The sequence below is a fragment of the Pleurodeles waltl genome, chromosome 10 (genome assembly GCF_031143425.1).
Source record: "Pleurodeles waltl isolate 20211129_DDA chromosome 10, aPleWal1.hap1.20221129, whole genome shotgun sequence".
In the NCBI taxonomy this organism is placed as follows: Eukaryota; Metazoa; Chordata; class Amphibia; order Caudata; family Salamandridae; genus Pleurodeles; species Pleurodeles waltl.
The window spans coordinates 115104495-115116849 of record NC_090449.1 but is presented as its reverse complement, the minus strand read 5'-3'; the positions used below and the strand labels follow the sequence as shown (position 1 = coordinate 115116849).

Sequence of the window (12355 nt, the reverse complement as noted above, 5' to 3'; positions counted from 1 at the left end):
CCACTTTCATACTTCGTGTTTGCTACCATATTGTTGCTTTCATATAAAAGAGTAGGGTATTAAAGATTTCAGTAATTTGCTCGATGAATAATGGTGTGACGCTGTATTATAAGGAATAAAATAACATCTTTTAGTGATATTGAAAGCCACCTCGACGTTCTGTGACCCCTGAAGGGACGTTGTCCTTAAGTCTCATTCCTCTGTAGGGTCACCAAACTCCTTGGTGACTTGCAATCTCTCTATAATGTACTGTAGGCGGTAGTTTATCCCAATCATAATTCTCCTAACCTTTAGCGTGACCCTTCCCCTCATCAATAATATCATTGGAATGATCTTTAATTGAATGTAACTCAAAGGTTATTGATAACTTCTGAAACGTTGGTGGTCATGTAAAACCTCTTCTGTATTAAAAGCTTTTTTACCAAGTTTGAGGCTCCAGTAGCTTTCCCTCAACCAAAACAAGGCCGTCGATTACAGCGAAACCCTCAGTCTACAAACTATATATTTATTTGAAGCAGCACTCACTTAATTTCTCAGCATGGAAAACGAAGTCACTCTCAGAACTGCCAAGCCAATGAAAAAACATTTCCCTTGTTAAAGGCCCTGAACCCTAGTTATAGGCCCGAGCCGCAGGCAAGGCTGATGATGGAGAGGGCCTTTAACAACCAGTAGAGCCTGAGGCAGAAGGTCTATGAGGCTATTAGAACATTCCACCCTCTAAGGGTAGAATGTTTTAAATTAAAAAGAGAAAACCATGAATACAAACACTGGAATGTGGGTGCTCCGGGTTATACCTGCTATTTTTATAAGCCCACAGGTACTGCATTGTTTTCGAAGGAGCACTCAACATTCCAATGTTCAAATATACCTCTAATCTATCTGGCCAAACTATTTTTCAGGGTTCTTTATGAACTTGTCTCTGTAAAGTTTATACATATTTTGTTATGGATGGCTCTGATAGACTCTTAGCGAGCTGTATAGTGGTAACTGAGCTTCAATTTTCTGGTATTAGTATCTTTGCCTCTGCACTCCAACATTTCTCCTTCCGTTTCCAGTCTTCACACAGAATTGCTACCATCCAAAAATACCATATAGGAGAAATCTAAAACTGCTCTCTAGTCGGTTTGGATCACTCACCTGTGATACTCTCCATAACACCTGCATGAACAGGATAACCAGATGTCTTTGGAAAAAGGTAGGTTCCTTTCACATGTGCAGATTCCAAGACTCTTCTAGTAAGCAAGTGATAGAGTTCAGTGACCATATCACTCACTGGGTGGTGCAAGGGGTTATTGTCTCTGATGCTCACTCACTTCGGCTCACTTCTAATACTGTGAGAGAATTTCGTGATATAAAGAATGATTCTTTTTATACACCACGGATTTCTGAATCAACCATTCTTTCCTTATTTCAGATTTATAAGTTGTATGAAAGTTTTCTGTGGAGTTGAAGCGTATCCTGTAAAATGGCGCCTGACCATACTGTGATTGAAGGTGACTAAATAAAAGATCACCAATTTGTAAAACTAATTCTGTCACTGGTTCCATACAAAGCGAATCAACAGCCCGGATACTAGTGGATTTATGTGGAATAAAGAAGTAAAACATATGTAGCAGCTTCTCTCACTCTTAAAGTACTCTAATTTCTTTCTTAATAGCCACTAGTGAAGATGGAAAGACTCCGGATCACTATTGTTTGATATTGTTTAACTACTGATGAAACAGCAAGCTCGATTTACAGAAAAAGTGGAAAAAGAAAGTGGACTGTCCATCTAAATGCTTCCCAATTCCTGGGATTTCGGATGACGTCATGAATCCAGAGAGTACTGGTCCTGGGTTACAAAAGGAACAGCGATCATAGGCAACACTGAGAGAATTGTAGGGCGCATCCTCCCTTGTACCTCAATTCTGAGCACAGTTACTGGTAGCGTTGTCTCTTCACGGTTTGAGCAGAGGTGCATTGTTTGCTGGCATGCTGATGCCTTTTTTGCTCTCCAAGGTGCAGAGACTGAGCATACACAGTGATGTCAGCATCCGTAAGCTAGACCATTGTAGTATAGTCATACCTTATACGAAAGCCCAGGAGATCACGATAGGATGATTCTGTAAATCCTTCTTATACATCTACCTAATCTTTTTCCCTCACCACTATTTTCAACCTCCATCGTTTTCCTCCTTCTGCATATAATTCTATATGTTTAAGTAAAGGTCGTTCTGAATTATGTCCCCTTATGACATTCTCCAGCTAGAATGTTTATACTTGAATTTGGAGTGGAGGACTCAGATTGTTCAGGAGACCTTTACCGTGGAACATATGTTAGATGTCTTTAAAGCTTCTGTTTTGCAGCCTACGAGGAATAATGAATGAGAACTGCTTCGGAACTGATGGCAATTTCCTATACTGGAAGAAAAACTAAAAGAATTATGACAAAAAAGATCAGCTTCTGGGCAGCAACGTACTACCTCGCTATAATTATAAGGAAACTATAATTTATTATTCAAAGGGCAGAAATGACGTTTACTCAATCGCTAATGATTTTAAGTCAAGCCTTGGATGTTAATTATGGTCCTAAAGCATTTAATAGCTTGTCAAATATCCACAGGCCTTCAACTAAATTTAAATAACGTGGGTCGGACTCAGCCAGAGTGAGGAATGATCGGTGACAGTTTTGGTCACGAGCGTGGCACTTCGGGGGTGAAGTCTGCATGAATGATCATTCTTTCAAATGTACCATGTGTGATTCATTCAGCGAGTCATTGAGGATAGCAAAGAAGTGCCCAATGGCGTGTTTGCTGATGGAGGGTGGGCAGAGCATCTACTTGGGAACTTGTGGGATAGAGTAAGTTGAGCAAAAATCTTTTAGAAGGAATGTTTGGATGAACCGGACAGATGACGGAGAAGGGGGTTGATGCTGGTTGTACAAGTCTGGGACATTTTCATTGATGATCTCTATTGCTGGTAGCATGACCGGGTGGATGACTTTGAGTGATAAGACATGCTTGCTTCATATACTTCCTCGGGGAATTATTAATGGTGTACTATAAACACTTCCACAAAGAATAACTATGATATGAGATATTGCTCTTTTTTTCAATACCGATTACTGAATATGAGCCTTTTTGAATCAATAAAATTATGAAAATTAGTTATATATTTGTGCAAGTGTGAATACCAGGTGGAAAACCCTTTGCTCTCTCCTTGACCAATGGAAAGAAAGTAGATAAAGTGAAGAGGCGCGCCTAAGAAATGGCCTAACAAGGGAGCAATGGACTTGGACTGGCCAAGAAGAGGGCTAATTTTATTGATTCAGAAGGGCCCTTAATCAGTATTTAGTATAAAATAAAAGGAATATATATATATATATATATATAGAGAGAGAGAGAGAGAAATTTTTATTTATCTACTAATGCACTTATTGTGGTGTTTCTACAGGAGGAATATGGAGGATAAGTTATTTGCGAAGGAATTCGCGTCTCCTCGCTAAGTTTCAAATAGGTCCTTTCAAACCTTTATTATGCAAGCATAATCTCGAGTAAATCCTGATTATTTGGGCTACTTGCATCTTGTATAATATCCTGTGCTCCGGTTTTCCAGGGCCTCATGCTGATTGGTAATTGTGTGTGATATCTTATTCCATTTCAAAGCTAAAATTTAATCCATGCTCACCAACCTCGCTCTTCTTGCTAACTCACCATGCCCGCAGAGATATACATTTTATTATTGTCCCATCATTGCTAAACATCCACTGATAAGGTGTTTACCATACACTGGTTGTAACCCATGAAGGACAGGCTCTTATCTGTTGCTCCACTTCTTATTGGACTGTGCTACCCACCAAAGCACCTATTTGACGTTGCTGTGATCAAGGCATCCGGTGATACTTGTAGAGCTTTGTAGCACAAAATAATTACTTTCCTTTGTCTTTTTCTCAAGTACTGCTTGGAATGTTTGTGCATGGTTTCAGCCTCTTTAGCAACTGGAAGTTTCACTCTAACAGTAAAGAGATTTTTGCATTACAAAATATCAGATACATACCAAGTTCTTGTTGCTAGTCCCGGAGTGCCAGCTTCTTCGTTTGCTCAGTTGTAGAGTTTTGCAAATGTTACCCAATGGTTGAAAATGTGTATCCAGACATCACCTGTTAGAATGAAAGCACAAGCATTTGTAGATAGTTCTTCTCAATGCGCCTTTGGGTATGCATGTTTGTTTTATTGCTCCACTCTTTAATCTGCTTTGCCAATTCTCACATGAGCATTTTCTCCAATGGAGAAGCCTCAGGATCTACACAGGTATGACTGGCTGTACATTAGCACCAAGGTCTACATGTCAAAGTTAAGCGCTTGTTTCAGCTTTGGGTTCTGTCCTGTTAAAAAGGAAAAGATTATTGACATGACAAAATGGAAGCTAGCCGAGTAGCTAAGAGCCTTTCACTCCTCCAGATTTCTTAAATGTCTGTACAATTCTTTTCAAGTTAACTACAGTTGTTTCCTACCAACACCTTAAGTGGAAGCCAAGCTGGCAATGCACATTGTTTACTAGCCAATTCAAGATCTCACCACTGCTTTAGACCTAACAGACCAGCTCTAAACTTCTAAGCATGAACAATTTGCAAAGTCCCCAAATAGCACCCTGCTTTTTCATTATATTCACATCTATAATCTTGTCTGCATTTAGGGCCATATGTACGAACACGTTTTCCCATAGACACAGAATGGGTAAAAACCTTTGCTACATCTGGCCCTTAGTCTCTCTGACGCTGCACAATTCACGTGCTGCTCATTAACTCTGATAGTGTTCCTGATGGCTTTAAGGAAGTGAGCCCACCAAAGGCCCTATAGTCGCTGGACCAGTATAATTGTGACAGGGGAGGAGGATGTCCTTATAAAGGCACAGTCATATAAATTGCCTTCACCGAAGCACAGGCCGATTACTGCTCTAAGAGTCTTGTGATCCAATTAATGTTAATGTCTTGCAATGGAACCTCCTCCCCAGTCTGTGCATGATCTGTAGCCATCCCCTATCACTTTGATTTGAGAATCTAAACCCCACAACTGTATACACCACACTCGTCGCCGCAAATGGTACTTATCCATCTTGCTGTTTACACAACGACGATTAAATAAGACCCATCTCCATGTTCAGCACCATAACACTGCGCACTGGCCAACGCTACTGGGCTCTCTAGTCACCCGTCTAAGACTGCTCACAGTGTTTAGTTTGTGCATCAACAGCCATCTTGAATATTCCCTCACATTCACCAAATAAAGCACACTTTAGTTTAGTGTTTTTTACCTTGTTCTCTTCAAGGAACAGAGACAACATTTACATAATTGCGTTTCTTTATAAATCGTTGCTAAACCCATCTAAATCCAGGATACAGTAAAAAAAATCCTGAGAGAGAGAAAAACAGTAAAGTGAGTGGACAATTCCCTCCACCATCCAAGACATACAGACTTTCATGGGAAGGTCGAATATGTTATACACCTACATTTTCATGCCAAAAAATAACACACTCCCTCTGCCCTCTGCCGCCAAATAATTATTTTTTATAAAAAATAAAGATGGAAGGGAAGTACATTTTATTTTCCACTGGGTAGATGGGTGGAAAATATAAATCCAGCTATCACAGTGGGATCCTATACTGGAGGTAGAGTTGATGAAAATTACTCCAACATTTGTGAAACTCACTTACTTCTTGGCTTGGACTTGTGGCAAACTATGGGTAAACAGATGTGTATGCCTGGTAATTATGCAAGCTTGTATAAATGTGTATGTTACCTCCCCTGAACTAGGCAAATATTTTCTCCCGGAGAGTGTAACTCTTCAATTTCGGGAAAAAAGGCTGCAAATTGTTTCTGTTGGGTGAGTAACTGATGTAAACTTCTGTGCATCCTGCATAGGTATGGAAAACTATATATACATCATTTTGAACCTTTTTCAATGTTCATCATTCTATTGAGGGCCTATAAGTGAGTTTCATAGTTTTAAAAACATTGGGATAGGTTCGAAGCATTTTCCCAACTATCTCCAACTTTTCAGTTCCTGACGTTTATGTAACATTTAGCAAACAATACACCCTTATAAAACACAAATACTTTCCATGATCTTTTTGCCTCCTTACAGCACAAACGCACCCAGTCGCAAAGATTTAAGGTCAGAACCCAGACCAAGGGTTAACCCTTAACCTTAAGTTAGTTTTCATAACTCTGTCCCTTGCTTTAGGTATAAACTCTTCTTTGATCCACATCACATTCTGTTTTGGCCATCTCCTTCTTCTACTTGGTGTTGTTCCTGTCCCCTAAGTTAAGTACTCACCATGTTTCTTTTCTCTTACTTGATATGATAGTGCTTCCCCTATGATGGTTTTCCCTCACACTGGATCAGTAGTTGTCAAGAGCGATTTTTTTATTAGCTGATATCAACATAGATGTTCTTACAAAGCGTGGAAGGGAGCTCATCGCGTTCGCTATGGCTCTGCCAGGATGCTCCAAGTGGGGTTCATTTTCTTGACTGCTGGTCATCCCCGTTCCAGTGTTTGGTTTCCTGTGATGTGCGGGGGTAGAGGTAAATGCTCTGCTAAGCAGAGACATATCCTGGAGTTGCCTCCACTGGGTTTCCTGGATGACCAGCCCGCTCCCTCCATTTTCTTCCCACTGTAGGAAGTCCAAGAGACTAGCTGCATTTTTAGGGTCGAGCCTGCGTTGCATGCGCTCGCGCATGCGTTTCGCAGAGAGACTCTTTTGTATTTATAAAAGGGCTCGGAGCCCTGTCAACTTCACATCAGTGTTTTTTATTGGTTGGTGGGCTTCCCTGATAAAATCTGCTTGCTTTCATTAGTCGAAGGCACCCATATGGCATGCCTTTTCCGGTGGCTAGCCCTCCTCCAGCGCAGCGACCAAGTACAGAAAACATGCGAGGGTCGCTGTTTTCCATCGGGCTCGTGGACGTTTTTTTCTCAAACTTACGAGCCCGATCTCGCTTGGCAGAAGTCGAGCGCTTTACGTACTTGATTTCACTTTTTCGGGTTATGTACACAAATGCACTTTTGCCCGATAGGTGAAAAGTCGGGTTAGGAGTTTACAACGCGATCAGCTCTAACATGAGCAATGCGAGACCCGATGCATTGTAAATGCTTGTTCTTCTTGGCTCCTGTATAGTTTTTCAGATTCATGGGATCTTCCTTTTTTTCCTTCCAGCCTTTCAAGGTTCCTAGTTGGAACCTGTTGTACGATTTCTCTGGATTTACTGTCTGATAAGATACTTTTTCTTTTAGGCATTACTTTATGTCGCTGGTGGGTGAACTGAGTACTTTATTGTACCATGATCTTTACATGAGGTTTTTTATTTCAATAGGTGGTTCTGAAGCCTGGTCTATGTTTCAGGCCTAAAGTGACTTCTGTGTTTTACGTTTCCTAGCCCATTGTTTGCCTGTTGTTTTACTATAATCCGCAGCCTACGGATCTTTTCCTGTTGCTCTGTATAGATGTCCATAGGACACACTCTGTGTACCTGGCCTGGGTGGCTACTTTCTGGGAAGTTTGGGCTGTTTTGCTGTGTATCTAGCTAGGGAAACAAACCTTCTGTGGGTACGTTCAGTCGCTGGATCAAGATGTTATTTCTACCTCAAATGCAGTTTCTGGTGTCCCTAGTAGTACTGAGGGTCAATGCACTCAATTTGTTGCCCCCACCTGGGCTGAGCTGAATTGATTGGAGTTGGGTGATATCTGTTCCGTTGCTACCTGGGCTGTGCCTGGTGCTCTAGGCCACCATTGTAAATTGGTGTTGGGTGGTTCCTTCTTTGTGGCTTTTGGTTGGTTGATATCAGTGCTATTAATTGTGCTGTTCCTTTTGTTAATAAACATTAGTGTTGCAGCCTGGATTCATCCTATGTGGTTTCTTTTCTCGGACGGGTGGTGTTACTGCTTGGTATATTCTCACACTCTGGAATTGTGAGAAGGAAGGCAGGTGAAGTTGTAATATATTCTTTATTTATGGCAGTATTCATTAGCCAAGGCATACTCTAGTCTTTCTGGTTACAGCCCTGCACACCTGGCTTCCCTATGCTTTGTCTTCCAGTGCCCCTTGGTGGTACTTGCAGAATGTGATATGAACCAAAGAGGACTTTATACATACAGCAAGTGGCAGAGTTTAATAAAGTTGGGATCAGGGACAAGTGAAGGGGTGCATATAGACCACCAAAGAAGAACTGAAATGCCATATACTACATTGATTGCATTATGAACGCGGATTCGTACTCATAAACTATTTTTGTTCTGCACGGGCAGAGAGTTCTGACCAAAAGTATTGAAATCCAATACCCGATACTAAGAATTCTTATTGCTACAACAAAAGGTAGCCCCAAATCTCCCTCCATAAAGCTAGGAACCCTACATTTGTCAGGCATGTGAACTGCTTTCCTTCCCAGGGAGGACTGACCTTGACAAGTTAAAGCTGTAATAAGGAAGGTCAGAATCGGAGTAATGAGGGTTACTGATATGTAATCAGGACATCGACTTTCACACTTCTTTGCAGCGAGCTCTACGTTACAGCCTTGAACTTAAAAAATATGTTAAATTATATGACCTGTGTGGGCAGCCTGCAACAGGACCAACTACAATTAATCAATGTTTTTTTCCCCAAGGCTTTCCAACTAACCTGAAAAAATTCCATCTTTCTATGGTAAGCAGTCTTTACAGATACTTCCTATATATAGCAAGAATCTGGTCAGAGGGCGTTAGAGCACTTAACAATAGAGCCAGGTGCCTTAGGTATGAAATACTGGTCATAATTTTGGAGCAATACGTTTTGCAATAGTAATGCAGTAGGTCTTTCATTGAGACGCCGATTGCTGGTCATCATGGGGCTCGTGGTCCACTAAGGTAAGATGCACACTGATTACCTTTAAATACAGTTAACTTTTTTCATTGAGTACAACCTATTTTCCCTATAGGAAACAGAGCTGCATTTAAAAAAAGTTTAAGTGTTGGCAGTGGTCCCCTGGGCCATTGCCTACTCATAATCAATCTTATTTTTACACTCACAAACAGGAAGGGGTGCCAAAGAGACCCTGTCTCTTTTGGGAATGGTTTACCACGCAAAATCAGAAGTCAGTCATTTTAAAATGTTTTGGGACTGGATTTTGGTTGCAAAACATTGAAACATTTTATATTGATGAGGTATTTAGAATGGACATCCACAACACCATGCTCCTTTCAAATAGTGAATTGTATTGAGGTCGCGTTCCCACATAAGCAGTACATAAAGTTTATTGACTCTTAAAATGGGTTTAGTGCACAGTGGAAAAACAGCCATACATAATGTTTATGACCATGAAAATATTTATTGCATCTGGCCCAAATTAGTTACACGTGTTTTATTGCAACTGGTGTTTTTATTTTTTAAGCACAAGGCGACTAATTGATTTGCCCAGAATGTTGCTGACGGGTTTTGAGCCTGCTTCTTTACCTCCACAGTCGGCATCACTAGCCACTGTGCCATATAAACCTCCCTACAACATTGTTTTCTCCGGTAGGGCAAACGAGGTGACCATTCACTTTTTTACCTGTTTGGCTCTCGTAGATCCAACATTGGCCCAAGAAGGTCAGATTTTCAAGGTAACCACCAACTGTGGGCATTTGTTCCATGTGGATGTCCCAGTGTCATTTTAAGGATTTTCAGGACCCTGGTCAAGACATATTTTAGGGGCTCTGTGCAAAACAACTTTGAATGTTAATACCATGTCCTTCTAATTCAAGTCTGCAAGAGGCCAAGCACTACTAAATTATATATAAAAACTTTAACAAGATCACACAAAACAGATGAACTATATCTTGCCATAAGATAACACTGGGTAGAGAGACAGAAGTAGAGGTAGACAGAGGAGGAGAGAGGTTTAGATTAAGAAAGACATTTGATAGGCCAAACAGAAAGTTCACTTTCCCATGGGGCCCTTGGACGGTGGGGGGCGTATGCAACTGGCCACTTTGCCCATGCCTTAAAAGGTCTCTGAGATGGTCTGAAAATGTGGCCTATATTGGGCTATCATTGACCAAAGTAGTCCACCGTTGGTTTGGAGGCAGCTCGCTAGTTCACAGGGCAGCAGCCTGTAGATAAACCAGCCACCCCACATCTTGACAAATCTGCTTTGGATTAAAGCCAGAGCTGCTGACGTTGCACGTTGGCCCTGCTCCAGCTGCAGTGTTAGCAGCATTACTCTCTGCTCGTGACCACTATTGCTCACTGTCAGAGAGACAGTGGCTGCATGAAGGGGGGACCTGTGATGGACTGGGTAATACACTGCGGTTGGTTTCAGAGATTGTGCAATCAGGTCCCTTCTCAGGCACTGACGCACTGCGCGTGGCTGGGTTTCCATCGTTTTTCTGATCAGATCTACAAGATTTGCACACAGTTCCCACTCAGACCCCCACTACTGTGTACCCCATTTCTTGACACCTGTAACAGGATTACACGTAGTGCGGTACTGCCACACCACATGCATTCCTCAATTTATAGGGTGCGTAATACCACATATATTTCTGGCCACGCATCCATCTTTTATAACCATATTCCTCGATAATCATCTAGTATTTGATAACTTCCTGGAGAAATTTGTATGGTAATACCAATTTCCAAATATTATATTCAGCTGCCAAACTAATAAATGATACGTAAAAGTGTGGTGCTACAGTTCGGTACCAATAATAGCAAATGTAGAATTATTGTGGTGCTCCTAATGCAGTGAGTTTTTTTTAACACAGATTTCGCTATGAAATATCTGGCAAAATTTGTGTGCGGGAAAACTGCAATATCTGGGGCAAGATGTACAAAATTATTTAGCAGTCGCAAACGGCAAATTTGCCATTTGCGACCGCTAAATGGCCTTGTACCATGTACCAACTCTATTTTGTGGGTCAGTAACATATTACTGACTCGCAAAATAGGGTTTGCGAACCACTGTTAGGAAGGGTGTCACTTCCTAATAGCGAGTCGCATTGGAATGTAGGAATGTTTTGTGACCAGGATACAGTTGCAAAACATTCACAGTTACCACCAATTTCAAATTGGTGCTAAACCATTCGCAAATGGGAAGGGTCCCCAAGGGACTACTCCCAAAAAATGAAAAGGAAACTTTTAATTTTTCTTTTTGTAATGCACCCCGTTTTCCTTCATGGAAAACAGGCTACATTACAAACAAAAACTGCTTTATTGAAAAAGCCGTCACTTACATGGTGGTCTGCTGATCCCAGAAAGCCACCATCCCTGTGATTGAAGCCATTCACAATGGGTTGTAAATTACGACCTGCCTTATAAATATTATTGAGGCAAGTTTCAAGCGACCCATTTGCGAATCGCAAAAAGTGTTAAAGACCTGTTGTATATTAGGGATTGCAACTTGCATAATGCGAATTGCTAAAATTTGCAAATTGCGACTCGCAATCCACAGTGGTCGTACATCTGCCCCTTAGAATTTAGCAATTTGCTATGGGGAAAATATGAGCTATGATGAATCTTTTATAACCCATCCCGACCCAGAGAACTCATATTGGGGAGGTAATACTGCACCCGAAAGATACTGCGTCATGTGGTGTTGATACTTACCAGGTGCGCTTTTACCTCTCCAAATATAAGGAAACTCAGACAGGGTTCCTAAGTTAGTACCACTCCATTAGCTACTACAATTAATTTGAATACTTTTTCTGAATATATTAATTCACTATTGTAAGTCATGCATCCTATTGAACCGTGTGCGCCATAGCACTGGAAAACAGACTTCTGTTTGTGACTGTGTTTACGCACACATAAGTCCTAACAATGAAAAAGACATGTTCCTTACGTGGCTATTTGAAGTGTCAAGAAATTCTTACAACATTCCCATTTGCACTAACTCCTATGTCTTTATGAGCCAGTGTTTGTAGAGCCAAGCGCCTCCTATCACTGTCAATGCAAGATATCATGTGTAACTGTGTCTGGGACAGAATGATTCTGGCACTTTAAATACATACAGCCACACGTGGCTATGTGTCCAGCCAAAACACTGCCGACATGTTGAGAGATGGTACACATGTAACAGATTTGGGACTAAGTGACGCCTCGCGCTTTAAAAATGGACTGCCATAGGAGCAGTGTGTATGGACCAAAAATACACTAACTCTACGAACGTGGCTACTATATGTGGCTCTGCACAGGACTGCCTAGGGGACAAATGACTCATACTCTTGAAAATGCTACCATCAGTGCTCTTTGGCATCGTGAAATGCAGGGGCAGCTCCTCCACTATGGCGGAGAAGCGTCGCTCCCCACCAGCAGCAGGAGCTGCACACCTTTACAAATATTATTTTTAAAGCGGCGGAGCCAT

General features: G+C 41.3%; 1 protein-coding gene across 3 annotated transcripts in view; it reads right to left on the bottom strand.

The window, feature by feature from the left end:
- The window catches only part of ELFN1 (extracellular leucine rich repeat and fibronectin type III domain containing 1), a 661360-nt gene that overhangs the window by 92119 nt on the left and 556886 nt on the right, over positions 1-12355 (bottom strand). For 2 of the 3 annotated variants that reach the window (XM_069209927.1, XM_069209928.1), the window contains one exon: positions 4036-4138. The exons of the other annotated variant lie outside the window; for it this stretch is intronic. The gene's annotated coding sequence lies outside the window, so the exon portion shown is untranslated. The remainder of the gene's footprint in view (positions 1-4035; positions 4139-12355) is intronic. 3 annotated transcript variants of the gene reach the window in all.